This window comes from Monodelphis domestica, chromosome 6 (assembly GCF_027887165.1).
Source record: "Monodelphis domestica isolate mMonDom1 chromosome 6, mMonDom1.pri, whole genome shotgun sequence".
Lineage (NCBI taxonomy): Eukaryota > Metazoa > Chordata > Mammalia > Didelphimorphia > Didelphidae > Monodelphis > Monodelphis domestica.
Genome location: NC_077232.1, coordinates 151,655,178 through 151,673,747, shown reverse-complemented (window position 1 = coordinate 151,673,747; position 18,570 = coordinate 151,655,178).

The following is an 18,570-nucleotide window of genomic DNA, read 5'->3' as shown; positions in this document are numbered from 1 at the left end:
AATGTCCATTTCAATTTTTCCATGAACCCCTTTAAGTCTTCATGTGCAAATAGGGTAACACCATTGTCTATAATGATAAAACACATTTGCTATGAATAACTTGAAAGATATTACCTGTTGTTCATATGTTTGTTTTCCTTTCAGTTTTATCATTAAATATCCCCAGGGCAATGTTGGTAACTGGCTCTCTCACCAGGCCTTTTAAAAATATTTTTCTTCTATTTCTTTTGACTATTTTATTAGATTATGTTGTTCATAATCTTCACCAGCTTTATTTTAAAAATATTTGAAATGAATAAATTTTGAATACAAGATTTATTACAGAACTTGAAGACAGAGAGAAAAGTGATCCTTATTCAGACACTAGCTATGTGTATTTGTGAACAATGTTTCTGGTCCTTGATTTTTACATTTGTAAGATGAAAAATTGTGATATATTGCCTTTAATGTCCCTCTCAGTCTTAAATTTAAAATATTAAATGAAAAAGTATAGATATTATAATATTCTATCTGACTGAAATGTGAAATATAGAACAATCTAAAGTAAATTCTGTCTAATAGGCATTCAGATTAACATTAATTCTATAATATCTATCCAATTATAACAACTACTCAGTAACACAGTTTGAGAAAATGACTTACAAATCACATTACTTAATATAATTTTTCAATAGTCTTGCAAAATATTTCTTGGGTTTCAATTTGACCAGTATATCATATTTTCATTGGATAGCAAGCCCTTATATCATTAATTCTCTGAGTCTAGAGATTATATCAAATTTTCAATAAATATTAATTTTAACACATTATAAAACATTATACAGTAAAAAGAAAATATGAGCTTTCCCTGAAAATTCATAAAACCTAAGCCTTGTAATCTCATTTCTTTTGCATTTAAATTATTCACTGTTTCAGTAGGCTTAATAACATTATATTAGGCACTTCTTACCCAATATGCTAGTTCCTACTTTGGGACCCTGTGATCTTACTGATGATTATAGTCCACATCTAACACAAAACCCAAATTTAAAACTTCCTTTCTCTTGTAATCTAAATCCCATTTCTCCTCTCCAGACTTTACCTTCTCAACATTTTGGTTTGTATTCTTTGCCTCTGTGTTCTTGTTCAGTGAAAATTTTCCATATCTACACCAAACTCAGATCCACTATAGTGACTTCTTTCAACTCACATTGTCCTTCTCCTTATTCTCAGCTCCTATCCCTTACCTTTTGTATCTCTGAAAGCAGGAAAAAACAACCCTCTAATACTACTATTTCTGCATTAGAGATAATCACTGACCTAAAGCACTTCTTGTTATCTTGGGATTTTCCTATCCAAAACCTACTTCTTTGATCATTATTCCCCTATATGTTTTGTCTTCTATTGTAACATAGATTTCTTGAGCACAAGGACTGTCTTGATTTTTATATCTCTATCCCTAGTGCTTACCATAGTGAACTGCACGGTATCTTTTCCTTCACTTATTTATTCATTGATGAAATACAGAACCTGTTTTTTCCTCTTATTTTTTTCCTTTTTTTTCCCCCACAAGGAATACATAATAGATATTGGAGTTGCATTGGCCATGTAGGCAGAAGAAAATAAGAGAACTTAATTTTTCCTGAAGCTCTTCTTCCAGATTTTTAAATATTTGAATATCAGCATAGAACTTAGTTTGCCCTTTTGTTGTTCCTCCTTCTGGCTACATGATTAATACATCAACTTTATTCATTATATATTCTCTTTCTGATGGTTTATATGTTACCTCTTTCTTAAAATATCTCAATTTTAATTTATGATACCCTATTTCCATTTGCCCTCTTTTTGTCTTTTTGGGTTACCTGAGGATTTTATTCATATGCTATCATGGTGTTACTTGAGTTACATACAAGTATCACCAAATAATATTGTTATTTAATTTCTGGCATGAAGAATTTGAGATGCTTAAAAGCATTGCACAGTTTCTCAGTGTTATGCAGTATTTTCTAGTCTTATTTAATTCTAGTGTCAGTTAAGCATGCATCTGCAATGCCTGTCAGGTTCTTAAAAATACATATACAAAAGAAGTAGCTAAATGACTTACCCACCCAAATGCATAGTATAATCTCAGCAATAAACACTCTTTTCATATGCTGTAATTTTCTAATGTGGATAAATTGACTGATTTCTTCTAAAAAACTATGCATACTATTGAATGGCATTGTAGTGTACTAAAGCTCAACATAATCAAGAAATGTTATCTGAAAAAAAAAGAGGAACTGAAGAACCTCACTTTTGATAGGAAATCCCTGTTATTTTAGAACTCTGTATAAGACATTCTCTGACATTCTTAATGATTACAATAGGTTTCTCCCTATTTCATATGCATTTTATGATGATATGATAAAAATAATAATTTGATTCAGTAGGGCAAAATGATTCCTAAAATGTGTCCTTAAATAAGACATTTCCTATGCATGTGTTAAGTTTATGTTAGATTCACTAATAGATATAAGTTATCTTAGATGATCTGATCATTAATGTGAATAAATGCATAAACAGAAAGAGGGTTGTTAACAAAAAGAGATGTTTTCCCCATGTGATTTTTTGAAAAAGGCAATTTTCTAATCTATTCTGCCATCCCCTTATGTGTTAGAAGAAAGTTTATTACATGTTTGCTCTTATTCTTACATTGTTCATTTGGAATTTCCTCCCATCCTATCTTCTTATGCTTTTTTCTTTTGCCCTGTTTACCCACTTTTTCAAAAAAGAAAGAATAGAAAGTTGATAGGAGTGTTCTTAATGTTAGTGATTGCTGCTGTTTAGGAGAATGAACTCTAAAATCTTAAAAAATAGTTAGAAATAAATTTATTAGATCATTTAGTAGGGAGAGACAAAAAGAAGGTGTGGAAGACTTCCTGGTAAACGTGGCTGCAGTCTAGATGCAGGACTCTTCCTCTCTTCACAACCTACCGATATGGCCAAAAAACACAAATTCATATGAATGAAGGGACTTTACAGTAGGGTAGAACATTGAAGGTACATGGGATTTGGGCATTTCTACACTATAAGGGGATAAAAAACATACACCAAAACAGGAGCTTATCAACCCTCCCCCACCCCACCTATGGAAACAGAGTTAGAGCCAGCCCTCACTAGAATCAGTGAGTAAGAGAGGGATACCTCTAGAGTGAGTTAGGGGCACCTCCAGGTCCTTGGCAGCTGACTAAGACCACCAAAGAACTACCCCTAAAAGAAGCTAGACCTGAAACCCCAGAAGGCTGAAGAGCTCAGACCTTGGGCAGCTGTGAGGAAATATCACAGAGAAGAGTAGCAAACAGTAGAAACTGCAGAGACTCAAGAGGTGGCCTCAGGCAAAAATCTTGCTCCTTAGCTCCATACATAGAAAGCCTGCCCTCATCACTCAGATTTCTGACTGGAACGGGAAGGAAAAAATGCCATAGTGATGACAAACAGTGCCCAGGAACAACTTCCCAACACCAAGAAAAACAAGAAAAAGAGGTTGACGCTGGATAATTTTTATGAAAGAAAAATCCAGACTACAAAGGAAATAGCAAAAGAGGAATTTCAAATCAATGCACCAAAACCTTCCAAAAAAGTGGAAATTGGCCACAAGTTCTTGAAGAATTTAAATTGGAGCTTATCAAAAAAGATTGGTGCTTTCCGGCAAAAAAGTGGGAAATAGTACAAAAAGAAAACAACAGTTTAAATGACAAGAGTGCCCAATTGGAAAAACAGCTGGAAGCTACAAAAAGCAGGATAGACCAAACCAAAATGTAAAATCAAATGATTATAGTGGAAAACCAATCTTTAAAGACCAAAATTAGACAATTGGAAGCCAATGTTCTTACAAAACAGCAAAAATTAATGAAGCAAAGTCAAAAGACTGACAAAATAAAAGAAAACATAAAATATCTTACTGACAAGATGACAGATCAGGAAAACAAATTATGAAGAGACAATTTGAGAATCATTGGTCTACTTGAAAATCCAGAAATAAACAGAAGTCTTGACATCATACTACAAGAAATTTTCAAAAAAACTGCCCTGATATTCTTGAACAAGGGGGCAAAATAGACATTGAAAGAGTTCATAGAACATCCTCTACACTAAACCCTCAAAAGACAATTCCCAGGAATGTAATTGACAAAGTAAAGAGCTTCCAAGCTAAGGAGAATATTTTACAAGAAGCCAAAAAGAGACAATTCATATATCAAGGAGAACCAATCAGGATTACACAAGATCTGGCAGCTTCCACACTAAAGGACCATGAGGCTTGGAATATGATATTCAGAAAGGCAAGAGAATTGAGTCTTCAACCATCAAAAATTCCAGGGAAAAGTATGGACATTCAACAAAATAGAAGATTTCTAAGTATTTGTAAAGAAAAGACCAGAACTAAGTGGAAAGTTTGATATCTAAAAACAAAAATTAGGGGAAACATCTAAATGTAAATAAGAAAGAGAGGGGGAAAGGGGAAATATTTTTTATTCAAACTTTCTTCTTTAAGGGCTTCAATAAGATCAGGTTGTTTATATAAATATATGGCAAAAATGTTATTTGTAACTCTCAAAAATTATATGCACTATTATAGTTAGTACAAGAATCATTCACAGGAAGAGATTGGGAGAATAAATGCTATAAGATGATATGAAAAAAGAAAAAGGAAGTGGGAGATTAAAGATGGCACCAATTGAAACTTGAAGGAATAAGACATAGAGGATAATTGATATCACACAAAGAGCTGCACTTAAACCTTACTCCCAGTGAAATCAATTATGAGAGGGAAGAGCATCTAGATCCACTGGGGTATCAAATTCTATCTTAGCCTACAGGGAAAGTGAGAAGGGAAAACTAAGGGGGGTGGAATGGGGTGGGAAGTACAAAAAGGGAGGGAAAGAGATGGGGAGGGAACTTAAAAGACACAAAAAACAATAAGAAGGGGACAAAAAGAGAGGAGAAGAAAGAGAATCATATTAAGGGTGGGGATTAAGGGGAATGATTAAAAGCAAACCAATAGTTTAAAAGTATATAGCAAAAGAAGAAAGGACAGAACAAGGAGAGGATATCAAAATGTTGGGGAATACACAAGTGGCAATCATAGCTTTGAAAGTGAATGGGATGAACTCATCCATAAAACAAAAACAAATAGAAGAGTGGATTAGAAACCAAAATCCTACCATATGTTGCCTATAAGAAACACACAAGAGGTGGGTAGATATTCACAGGGTTAGAAATAATGTTTGGAGCAAAATCTGTTGGGCCTCAACTGAGGGAAAGAAGGCAGGAATTGCAGTCATGATAGCTGACAAAGCCAAATTAAAACATAGATCTGATTAAAAGAGATAGGAAAGGTAATTACAACCTCAAAATATGCAGTATAGACAACGAGGAAATGTCAGTACTCAACATGCATGCACCAAATGGTATGGCATCTAAATTTCTAAATGAGAAACTATTGGAGTTTAAGGAAGAAATAGAGAGTAAATCTATACTAGTGAGAGGCATGAACTTTCCACAATCAAATCTAGATAAATCAAAGCAAAAAATAAATAATAAATAAATAAATAAATAAGAAAGAGGTAAGAGATGTGAATGAAATCTTAGAAAAATTAGAGTTAATAGATATATGGATAAAAAAATAGGGACAAAAAGGCATACACCTTCTTTTCTGTAGTACATGGTACATTCAAAAAGACTGATCATGTACTAGGGCATAAAAACATGGCAAACAAGTGCAGAAAAGGAGAAATGATAAATACAACCTTTTCAGATCCTAATGCAATAAAAATAACAATTAGTAAGAGTACATAGGAAACCAAATAAAAAATTAATTGGAAATTAAATAACATGATAATCCAAATTTAGTTAGAGAAGAAATCAGAGGAAAAATTAATAATTTCATTGAAGAAAATGGCAATGAAAAGACATCCTTTAAAAATCTATGGGGTGCAACAAAAGCAGTACTCAGGGGAAAATGTATATTCTTGAGTTCATATATTAACAAATTAGGGAGGGCAGAGGTCAATGAACTGGACATGCAAATCAAAAAACTTGAAAGTGAACAAATTAAAAATCTCCAGATGAAAATTAAATTAGAGATCTTAAAAGGTAAGAGAGAAATTAATAAAAATTGAGAATGAAAGAACTATTGAATTAATAAATAATACTATAAACTGGTATCTTGAAGAAAAAAAACAAAGTAGACAAAGTACTGGTCAATCTAATAAAAAAAGGAAAGAATAAAACTAAATTAATAGTATCCAAGAGGAAAAGGGAGACCTCACCTCTAAAGAAGAGGAAATTAAGGCAATCATTAAAAACTATTTTGCCCAATTACATGGCAACAAATATAGCAATCTAGGTGATATGGATGAATATTTACAACAAATATAAATTGCCTACATTAACAGAAGTAGAAATAGACTTATCAGAAAAAGGAATTGAACAAGCCATCAAAGAAATCCCTAAGAAAAATCCCCACAGCCTGATGGATTTACAAATGAATTCTATCAAAAATTTAAAGAACAACTAATCCCCAAACTATACAAATTATTTGATATAATAAGCAAAATAATTCTACTAAATTCCTTTTATGACTCATATGGTACTGATTCCAAAGTTAGGCAAGTCAAAAACAGAGAAAGAAACTTAAAGACCAATCTTTTATTGAACATAGATGAAAAAATCTTAAATAGGATACTGTAATATTTATTGGGAAGGAAGTGCTAGTCACAAGACCCCACTGCCACTCCCAGCACGAAGGAAGTGCTAGTCACAAGACCCAACTGCCACTCACAGTTGGGCCCTTCCCCCACAAACTGTCAGTCTAATTTCCTTTCCACAATACTAGCAAAAAAGACTCAAGCAAGTGATTATGAGGGTTATTCAATATGATCGGGTGGATACAAGGAATGCAAGGATGGTTCAATATCAGGAAAACCATCCACATAATTGTCCATATCAACAAACAAACTAACAAAAATCACATGATCATCTAATAGATGCAGATAAAGGCTTTGTCAAAAAAAACACTCATTCCTGTTTAAAACACTTGAAAGTATAGGAATAGAAGGGTCATTCCTAAAAATAATAAACAGTATATATCTTAAACCATCAGAAAAAAATCAACTCCAATGGGCACAAACTAGAAGCCTTCCCAATAAGATCAGGAGTGAAACAAGGATGCCCATTATCACCTCTATTATGTAACATTGTACTAGAAACACTAGCAGTAGCCATTGGAGAAGAAAAAGAAATTAAAGGTATTAAAATAGGCATTGAGGAGACCAAGCTATCACTCTTTGCAGATGATATGAGGGTCTACTTAAAGAACCCCAGAGAATCAACTAAAAAGCCAGTGGAAATAATGAACAACTTTAGTAAAGTTGAAGGATAAACCCACATAAATCATTATCATTTCTATATATCTCCAACACATCTCAACAGCAAGAATTAGAAAGAGAAATCCCATTTAAAATCACCATAGACAATATAAAATACTTAGGAATCTATCTGTTGAGGCATACATAGGAGCTATATGAATACAACTACAAAACACTCTCCACACAATGAAAATTAGATCTAAACAATTGGAAAAACTTGACTGCTCATGGGTAGGATGAGCTAACATAATAAAAATGACAATCCTACTCAAATTAATTTACTTACTTAGTTCAATACCCATTGAACTACCAAAAAACTTTTTTTGCTGAATTAGAAAAAAAAAACATAACACAGTTCATCTGGAAGGACAAAATATCAAAAATATGCAGGGAAAATATTTATAAAAATGGAAGGAAGGTGGCCTTGCAGTCCCAGATCTCAAACTATACTATAAAGTAGTTGTTATCAAAACAATATGGTACTTTCTAAGAGACAGAAAGGAGGATCAGTGGAATATACTTGGGGTAAATGACCTCATCAAGACAGTCTATGATAAGCCCACAGATCCCAGCTTTGGGGACAAAAATCCACTATTTGATAAACTGCTGGGAAAATTGGAAGCCAGTTTGGGAGAGATTAGGTTTCAATCAATACCTCAGACCATATGGCAAGATAAATTCAGAATGGGTGAATGACTTGAATATAAAGAAGGAAACTATAAGCAAATTAGGTGAACAAAGAATAGTATACTTGTCAGATTTCTGGGAAAGGAAAGATTTTAAGACCAAGTAAGAGTTATAAAAATTACAAAATATAAAAGAAATAATATTGATTACATTAAATAAAAAGTTTTGTGCAAACAAAATCAATGCAACCAAAATTAGAAAGGAAGCAATAAATTGGGAAAAATCTTTATTACAAAAATCTCTGACAAAGGTCTAATGGTCAAACTTATAAAGAGCTAAATCAATTGTACAAAATTCAAGCCATTCCCCAGTTGATAAATGGGCAAGGGACATAAATAGGCAATTTTCAGTTAAAGAAATAAAAATTATTAGTTAGTACATGAAAAAGTGTTCTAAATCTCTTATAGTCGGAGAAATGCAAAGAGAAACAATGCTGAGGTACCACCTCACAACCAGAAGATTGGCTAACATGACAGCAAAGGAGAATAATGAATTCTGTAGGGTATGAGGCAAAATTGGGACATTAATGCATTGCTGGTGTGATTGTGAATTGATTCAACCATTCTGGAGGGCAATTTGGAACTGAACCCAAAGGACACTAAAAGTCTGTCTGCCCTTTGATCCAGCCATAATCCTGTTGTGTTTATACCCCAAAGTGATAATAAGGAAAAAGACTTGTATGAGAATATCCATATGCCACTCTTTGTGGTGGCAAAAAATTGGAAAATGAGGGGATGCCCTCAGATTGCAAAATGGCTGAATAAATTGTGGTATATGTTGGTAATGGAATACTAATGTGCTCAAAGGAATAATGAACTGTAGGAATTCCATGTGAACTGGAATGACCTCCAGAAATTGATGCAGAGTGAAAGGAGCAGAACCAGGAGAACATTGTACAATGATACAGATATACTGTGGTACCATCATACATAATAGTCTTCTGTAGTAGTAGCAATGCAATGATCCATAACAATTCTGAGGGAATTATAAGAAAGAAGGCTATTCACATTCAGAGGAAAAATGTGGGTTCAGAAACATAGAAGAGATGCTTCCGGTCAAGATGGCGGTGTAGAAGCAGCGAAAGTTCAGACCTCCGAAACCCTTCCCTACCGATCGCAAACAAAGTGCTCCTAGGCCACCGAAATTCAAGCTGAACAACAGGATAGACCTGGGGAAACCTCCTCCTGGACCTGGATCAAAAGGTACCGCACCCCAAAAGCCAGAAGCCTAGATCACTCAGATCTAAGGGGTAGACAGAAAGAAGGTCCCAGGACCCATCCCCCCCAACCCAGAGTGCTGAGCCCAAGGCAGCAGCGGGAACCTCAGGGCTCTGAGGACTCACCTTGAAAGCAACCCGAGCCAGTCTCCGGAGGGCCCAACACAGACGGCAGGGAAGCATAGAGAGAAGGGGGAAGCCTGTGGCCTCCTGGCTGGGTTCTTCCCTCTGGGTCTCGGGGGAGGTCCCAGCTTCGGGGCACCAGCTGAGCCCAATCCCATCGGGAGACCTCAGAGCTACTGAAAGGACAGAGGGCTCAGGGCTGGCAAAGGGGAGGCTCCGAAGAGCCTACCTTGAAAGTAACCCGGGCCAGTTTCTGGGCACTCAACACAGACTGAGGAAGAGGAGGTTGCTGCTTTTCTCTTTCTTCTTTTTTGGCTCTGGGATCATTCGGCCCACACCACCTGAACCTAATCCCATCAGGAGCCATCAGAGTCCAGGTAAGCCACTACCCCTCCCCCCTTAGAGAGCAGGGTCTTCTGAAAGAACCAGTTGAACCTAATCCCATCAGGAGCCCTTAGAGCTGCTGAGAGGACGGAGAACTCAGGGCTGGCAAGGGGGGTGCTCCGGGGAGCTTGCCTTGAAAGTAACCCGGGCCAGTTTCTGGGCATTCAACACAGACTGTGGAAGAGGAGGTTGCTGCTTTTCTCTTTCTTCTTTTTTTTTGGCTCCGGGATCATTTGGCCCACACTACCTGAACCTAATCCCATCAGGAGCCATCAGAGTCCAGGCAAGCCACTACCCCTCCCCCCTTAGAGAGCAGGGTCTTCTGAAAGAACCAGCTGAACCTAATCCCATCAGGAGCCCTCAGAGCTACTGAAAGGACAGAAAACTCAGGGCTGGCAAAGGGGTTGCTCCAAAGAGCTTTCCTTGAAAGTAACTCGGCCAGTCTCTGGGCACTCAACACAGGCTGTGGAAGAGGAGGTGGCTGCTTTTTTTTTCCTTCCCTTTTTTGGCTCTGGGATCTTTCGGCCCACACCACCTGAACCTAATCTCATCAGGAGCCCTCAGAGTCCAGGCAAGCCACAACCCCTCCCCCCTTAGAGAGCTGGGTCTTCTGAAAAAACAGAAACCTAGAGGCGAAGTCAAGATGGCAGCCTAGAAGGAGCATAGACCTGGCAGCCTGGCTAGAGCTTTAGATATACTCCATATCTGCTCCAGCCGTCCAGGAAGTTTAAAACTCAGAATAAACCGATCCCAAATAAGCTGAACTCAATCCCATCAAAAGTCTCCAGAACACAGGGAAGCCCAGGCTCCCCATCCATCCTCACTGACTGCTGAACTTTAAGCCAATCAAAAGCCTCCAGAGGACAGGAAAGCTCAAACCCCCAACAACCCTCCCTCAGAGATTACACCAAGAGATCCTCTGTTAAAGCTCCAAGAGGGGAGACTGATAGAAGTCCCTAAAAAACAAAAAAAAATGAGAGGAACAAGAGCACAGACAAATACAGGGAGGAAAGAAGGGGTGAATTTGAACAAACAACAGAAACAGAAGAAAGAAACTACAATAGACAGCTACTACTCACCAAATGGAACAGAGGGGGAGAGATCAGCAAACGATAAACCAGAAATCCCAGCGAATTGGATACAGGCTGTGGAAGAACTCAAAACACAGCTAAGAGAGGCTGAAGACAATTGGGAAAAGAACTTAAAAATTAAGATAAGTCATCTGGAAACAGAGGCACTTGAACTAAAACAAGAAAATAGTGTCCTGAAAGCCAAAATCATCCAGCTGGAAAATGAGGCAAAGGAGATGAAAGATGAAGCAAAGGAGATGAAAGACGAGATAAAGAGGATGAAAGACAATCTTCAAAGAAACTCAGACCAGAAGGAAAAAGACGACCAAAAAGCCAAAGATGAAATCCAATCTTTAAGAACCCGAGTAAAACAACTAGAATCAAGTGACCTCACAAGGCAGCAGGACACTATAAGACAAAACAAAAAGAATGAAAAAATTGAGGAAAATGTGAAGCATCTCATTCACAAAACAGACGATTTAGAAAATCGTTCAAGAAGAGACAATTTAAGAATAATTGGACTACCAGAAGACCACGACAAAAGAAAAAGCCTGGACATAATACTAGAGGAAATTATCCAGGAAAACTGTCCCGAAATCCTAGAACAAGGGGGGAAAGTGGAGATTGAAAGAATCCACAGATCACCCCCTGTTTTTAATCCCCAACTGACAACACCAAGAAATGTTATAGCCAAATTCAAAAACAATCAGATAAAAGAACAGGTATTACAAGCTGCCAAAAAGAAACCATTCAGATACCATGGAAACATGGTGAGGATAACACAGGATCTTTCTGCATCCACACTGAAGGACCGAAAGGCATGGAATATGATATTCCGGAAAGCAAGGGAACTAGGCCTACAGCCAAGAATAAAATACCCATCAAAACTGACTATATTCTTACAGGGGAAAGTATGGTCATTTAACACAACAGAGGAATTCCAAGCATTCATAAATAAAAGACCAGAGCTGAACAGAAAATTTGAAGTCCAACCACAGAATTCAAGAGAATCATCAAAAGGTAATTAAAAAAGAGGGGAAAAACAACAACAACAACAAAGGTTTTTTTTAAGAGACTCAATAAGTTAAAATGATATGTATCCCTATAAGAAAAGAGGTCATTGGCAACTCTTAAAAACTGTTGCTATCACCTAAGCAGCTAGAAAAACTACACTCAGAGGGAACAGTGACAAACTGTATAGGATGAAAGGACAAGACATAAATAGGTATATAGAGATATGCATGCATAAATACATATACATGTGTATGTATATATGTATATATACATGACTAAAGCTAAAAAAGAAAAGAGGTTATGACTAAAAGAAATGGGAAAAGAAACAAATGGGGGTAAATTTATATGTCACAAAGAAGCTCATGGCGGGAGGGGGGAGAACATCGATACACTGGAAGGGTAAAGAGGTCGGAGATAGGAAATATTCAACTCTTACGTACTTTGAAACTGACCCAAAGAGGGAAGAACAATCCAATCCATTGGGGAAGAGAATAGATTTGCGCCCTATAGAGGAGTAGAAGGGTAAAAAACAGACTGGTGGGGAGGGAAGCAGTACAAGGGAGGGAGAGGGTGGGGGGGAATTTTTAAAAAGACTACAGGGGAAAATAAGGGAGGGAATTAGAAGGGAGGGGGGTAGAAAGGGAAATACAAGGGGGACTGATTTAAAGTAAATCACTGGACTAAAAGGTAGAGCTGAAGAAGAAAGGTTAGAATTAGGGAAGGATATCAAAATGCCAGGGAGTCCACAAGTGACAGTCATAACATTGAACGTGAATGGGATGAACCCACCCATAAAACGTAAACAAATAGAAGAATGGATTAGAATCCAAAACCCTACCATATGTTGTCTCCAAGAAACACACATGAGGTGGGTAGACACCCACAAGGTCAGAATTAAAGGATGGAGTAAGACCTTCTGGGCCTCAAGTGACAGAAAGAAGGCAGGAGTGGCAATCATGATATCTGATAAAGCCAAAGCAAAAATAGACCTGATCAAAAGGGATAGGGAAGGTTATTATATTTTGTTAAAAGGGACTTTAGATAATGAGAAAATATCACTAATCAACATATATGCACCAAATAATATAGCACCCAAATTTCTAATGGAGAAACTAGGAGAATTGAAGGAAGAAATAGACAGTAAAACCATATTAGTGGGAGACTTAAACCAACCATTATCAAATTTAGATAAATCAAATCAAAAAATAAATAAGAAAGAGGTAAAAGAAGTGAATGAAATCTTAGAAAAATTAGAATTAATAGACATATGGAGAAAAATAAATAGGGATAAAAAGGAATACACCTTCTTCTCAGCACCACATGGCACATTCACAAAGATTGACCATACATTAGGTCACAGAAACATGGCACACAAATGCAGAAAAGCAGAAATAATAAATGCAGCCTTTTCAGACCACAAGGCAATAAAAATAACGATCAGTAATGGTACATGGAAAACCAAATCAAAAACTAATTGGAAACTAAACAATATGATACTCCAAAATCGTTTAGTTAGAGAAGAAATCATAGAAACAATTAATAATTTCATCGAGGAAAATGACAATGGCGAGACATCCTTTCAAACCTTTTGGGATGCAGCCAAAGCAGTAATCAGAGGTAAATTCATATCCCTGAGTGCATATATTAACAAACTAGGGAGAGCAGAGATCAATCAATTGGAAATGCAAATAAAAAAACTCGAAAGTGACCAAATTAAAAACCCCCAGCAGAAAACCAAACTAGAAATCCTAAAAATTAAGGGAGAAATTAATAAAATTGAAAGTGATAGAACTATTGATTTAATGAATAAGACAAGAAGCTGGTACTTTGAAAAAACAAACAAAATAGACAAAGTACTGGTCAATCTAATTAAAAAAAGGAAGGAAGAAAAGCAAATTAACAGCATCAAAGATGAAAAGGGGGACATCACCTCTGAGGAAGAGGAAATTAAGGCAATCATTAGAAATTACTTTGCCCAATTATATGGCAATAAATATATCAATTTAAGTGATATGGATGAATATATACAAAAATACAAACTGCCTAGACTAACAGAAGAGGAAATAGAATTCTTAAATAATCCCATATCAGAAAATGAAATCCACCAAGCCATCAAAGAACTTCCTAAGAAAAAATCCCCAGGGCCTGATGGATTCACCAGTGAATTCTATCAAACATTCAGAGAACAGTTAATCCCAATACTATACAAACTATTTGACATAATAAGCAAAGAGGGAGTTCTACCAAACTCCTTTTATGACACAAACATGGTACTGATTCCAAAACCAGGCAGGTCAAAAACAGAGAAAGAAAACTATAGACCAATCTCCCTAATGAATATAGATGCAAAAATCTTAAATAGGATACTAGCAAAAAGACTTCAGCAAGTGATCAGAAGGGTCATCCACCATGATCAAGTAGGATTTATACCAGGGATGCAGGGCTGGTTCAATATTAGGAAAACCATCCACATAATTGACCACATTAACAAGCAAACCAACAAGAACCACATGATTATCTCAATAGATGCAGAAAAAGCCTTTGATAAAATACAACACCCATTCCTTTTAAAAACACTAGAAAGCATAGGAATAGAAGGGTCATTCCTAAAAATAATAAACAGTATATATCTAAAACCATCAGCTAATATCATTTGCAATGGGGATAAACTAGATGCATTCCCAATAAGATCAGGAGTGAAACAAGGATGCCCATTATCACCTCTACTATTTGACATTGTACTAGAAACACTAGCAGTAGCAATTAGAGAAGATAAAGGAATTGAAGGCATCAAAATAGGCAAGGAGGAGACCAAGTTATCACTTTTTGCAGATGACATGATGGTCTACTTAAAGAATCCTAGAGATTCAACCAAAAAGCTAATTGAAATAATCAACAACTTTAGCAAAGTTGCAGGATACAAAATAAACCCACATAAGTCATCAGCTTTTCTATATATCTCCAACACAGCTCAGCAGCAAAAACTAGAAAGAGAAATCCCATTCAAAATCACCTTAGACAAAATAAAATACCTAGGAATCTACCTCCCAAGACAAACACAGGAACTATATGAACACAACTACAAAACACTCGCCACACAACTAAAACTAGACTTGAGCAATTGGAAAAATATTAACTGCTCATGGGTAGGACGAGCCAACATAATAAAAATGACTATCCTGCCCAAACTTATTTATCTATTTAGTGCCATACCCATGGAACTCCCAAAAAATTTCTTTACTGATTTGGAAAAAAGCATAACAAAGTTCATTTGGAATAACAAAAGATCAAGGATATCCAGGGAAATAATGAAAAAAAACACATATGATGGGGGCCTTGCAGTCCCAGACCTCAAACTATATTACAAAGCAGCAGTCATCAAAACAATTTGGTACTGGCTAAGAGACAGAAAGGAGGATCAGTGGAATAGACTGGGGGAAAGCGACCTCAGCCAGATAGTATACGATAAACCCAAAGATCCCAGGTCTTGGGACAAAAATTCACTATTTGATAAGAACTGCTGGGAAAATTAGAAGACAGTGTGGGAGAGATTAGGAATTGATCAACACCTCACACCCTACACCAAGATAAATTCAAAATAGGTGAAAGACTTAACATAAAGAAGGAAACCATAAGTAAATTGGGTAAACACAGAATAGTATACATGTCAGACCTTTGGGAAGGGAAAGACTTTAAAACCAAGCAAGACATAGAGAGAATCACAAAATGTAAAATAAATAATTTTGACTACATCAAATTAAAAGGCTTTTGTACAAACAAAAGCAATGTAACTAAAATCAGAAGGAAAACAACAAGTTGGGAAAAAATCTTCATAAAAACCTCTGACAAAGGTTTAATTACTCAAATTTATAAAGAGCTAAATCAATTGTACAAAAAATCAACCCATTCCCCAATTGATAAATGGGCAAGGGACATGGATAGACAGTTTTCAGATAAAGAAATCAAAACTATTAATAAGCACATGAAGAAGTGCTCCACATCTCTTATAATCAGAGAGATGCAAATCAAAACAACTCTGAGGTATCACCTCACACCTAGCAGATTGGCTAACATGACAGTTATGGAAAGTAATGAATGCTGGAGGGGATGTGGCAAAGTAGGGACATTAATTCATTGCTGGTGGAGTTGTGAACTGATCCAGCCATTCTGGAGGGCAATTTGGAACTATGCACAAAGGGCGATAAAAGAATGTCTACCCTTTGATCCAGCCATAGCACTGCTGGGTTTGTACCCCAAAGAGATAATGGACAAAAAGACTTGTACAAAAATATTCATAGCTGCGCTCTTTGTGGTGGCCAAATTTGGAAAATGAGGGGATGCCCATCAATTGGGGAATGGCTGAACAAATTGTGGTATATGTTGGTGATGGAATACTATTGTGCTCAAAGGAATAATAAAGTGGAGGATTTCCATGTGAACTGGAACAACCTCCAGGAAGTGATGCAGAGCGAGAGGAGCAGAACCAGGAGAACATTGTACACAGAGACAAACACACTGTGGTATCATCGAACGTAATGGACTTCTCCATTAGTGGTGGTGTAATGTCCCTGCACAATCTGCAGGGATCAAGGAGAAAAAAACACTATCCAAAAGCAGAGGACAAACTGAGGGAATAGAAACACCAAGGAAAAGCAAGTGCCTGACTACAATGGCTGAGGGGACATGACAGAGGAAAGACTCGGAGCGAACACTCTGATGCAAATACTAACAACATGGCAATGGGTTCAAGTCAAGAACACATATGATACCAGTGGAATCACACGTCGGCCACGGGGGGTGGGAGGGAGGAAAAGAAAATGATCTTTGTCTTTAATGAAAAATGCATGGAAATGATCAAATAAAATACTATAAAATTAAAAAAAAGGATCAAAAAAAATTTAGCCCTTAAAAAAAAAAAAGAAATCAGCACAAGACTTCATGATTCTGGTTTTCTCATGTTGTGCATTTTCTATATAATAAGACTGTTGCTTCAATAAAAATGCATTTGTAGTTATTAAAAAAAAAAAACAGTTGGCCACACTGGAGAACATTGTTTTTTGTTTTTTAAGAAAGAGGCTCCCACCTTTACACGATTGAAGTGTCTTACGCATTAACTAAAAGAATTTTTAGTTATGTGGAAGAGGGGTAAGGATGTGCTTCTGACAAGTTATGGCATGGTAAGGAATTAGGGGAGTAAGATTGAATTGACTTGCATTCAAGTGAAGTAACACTGTATCCTTGCTGAGTATCTTTTCCATGCTACTGCTGAATAAACTGATTTCATAAAAAAAAAGAAACATAGAAGAAAAACAACCTCTTGATCACATGGGTTGATGAGGATATGATTGGGGATGTAGATTCTAAATGATCACTCTAGTGCAAACATAACAATATGGAAATAGGTTTTGATCAAGGACACATGTAAAACCCGATGGAATTGTGTGTCGGCTACTGGTGGGATTTGGGAAAGGGGAGGAAATGAACATGATTCTTGTAACCAAGGGAAAATATTCTGAATTGACTAAATAAAATAAAAAAAAGAAAAAAAAAGAAAAAAGTTGTGGCTCCTTCAATGAGTCGTTATTAGGTTACATTATACAGAGTTCAGAAAAGATTATAAGGAAGTTTGTCTGACTGGCTATACATAGGCATCCATAGTCTCCAGAAAGGCTGTTTAAGAGGCATAACAGGAGATCAATAATTCTAATTGAAAAACTAACCACAAATTTCAGATGAAATATCGAGTTGACACAAAACAAAATTTGAGAGGAAATACAATAATTAATAGGTAAGTTCTTAATATCCCTTATAATCATCAGACTTCCTACAATAGTCTCTGAGTCAGTGTGACTGATACAGTAAGATTTTGCATTAGTCAACTTTCTAGCCATATAAATCTAGATTCAACAATATTAATAAAGGATAAAAATAAATTTTCTCCCCAGATCTGCACTAAGTACACTTTGCTTTTGTTTTTTTGTTGTTTTGTTTTTCTTTACCTCCACATCACAAAGGTGTTTTTTTTTTATATTCTCTTTTCTTTTTATGGAAACTTTAAAGTCTATTTCATAAAAAATAATGTGCTTCATTCATATCTGATTGTTCCATAGATCCACTCTCATTTCATTTCCCCATGCTCCTCTTCTTGTATATGACTGATTCATTGTATTTCTACATCAAACCCTGTGTGTCCATGTGTATGTATTATATGTTCAACACTATTTTGTCTACTTTATATAAAAGTGAAATTAATGTGTAGTCTATTACTCTTCTTTATTTAGTATTCCCTCCACACACTTGTATTTTGTGAGATTATAATTTTCTCCTCTTTCCTCCTTAATGTATTCATTTTCCTTCTCTTTTTTTCCTCTAGAGATCATCAAAATAGAATAAAGTTACTTCTAATTACATAGTTTTCTGAGTTTTTGCAGTCAAATGATATCACTTAATAAAGTGTTTTCTTGGGAATAACCTCTATATTCTTATCTGGATCGGTCATTAAAAATTGAACACAGCCTATAATTAAAACTGTATTTGGAGTTTACCTATCATAGTAAAATCCTTCAGCGTTGGTCCTCAATTTCCTGGACCAAGAGGCAGGAATATTTGTCTTCAATAACATATTCAAACACTTGCTACCTGGATGAGCCTGAACAAATCATCCTTAGTTTCATTATATGAGAATAATAGG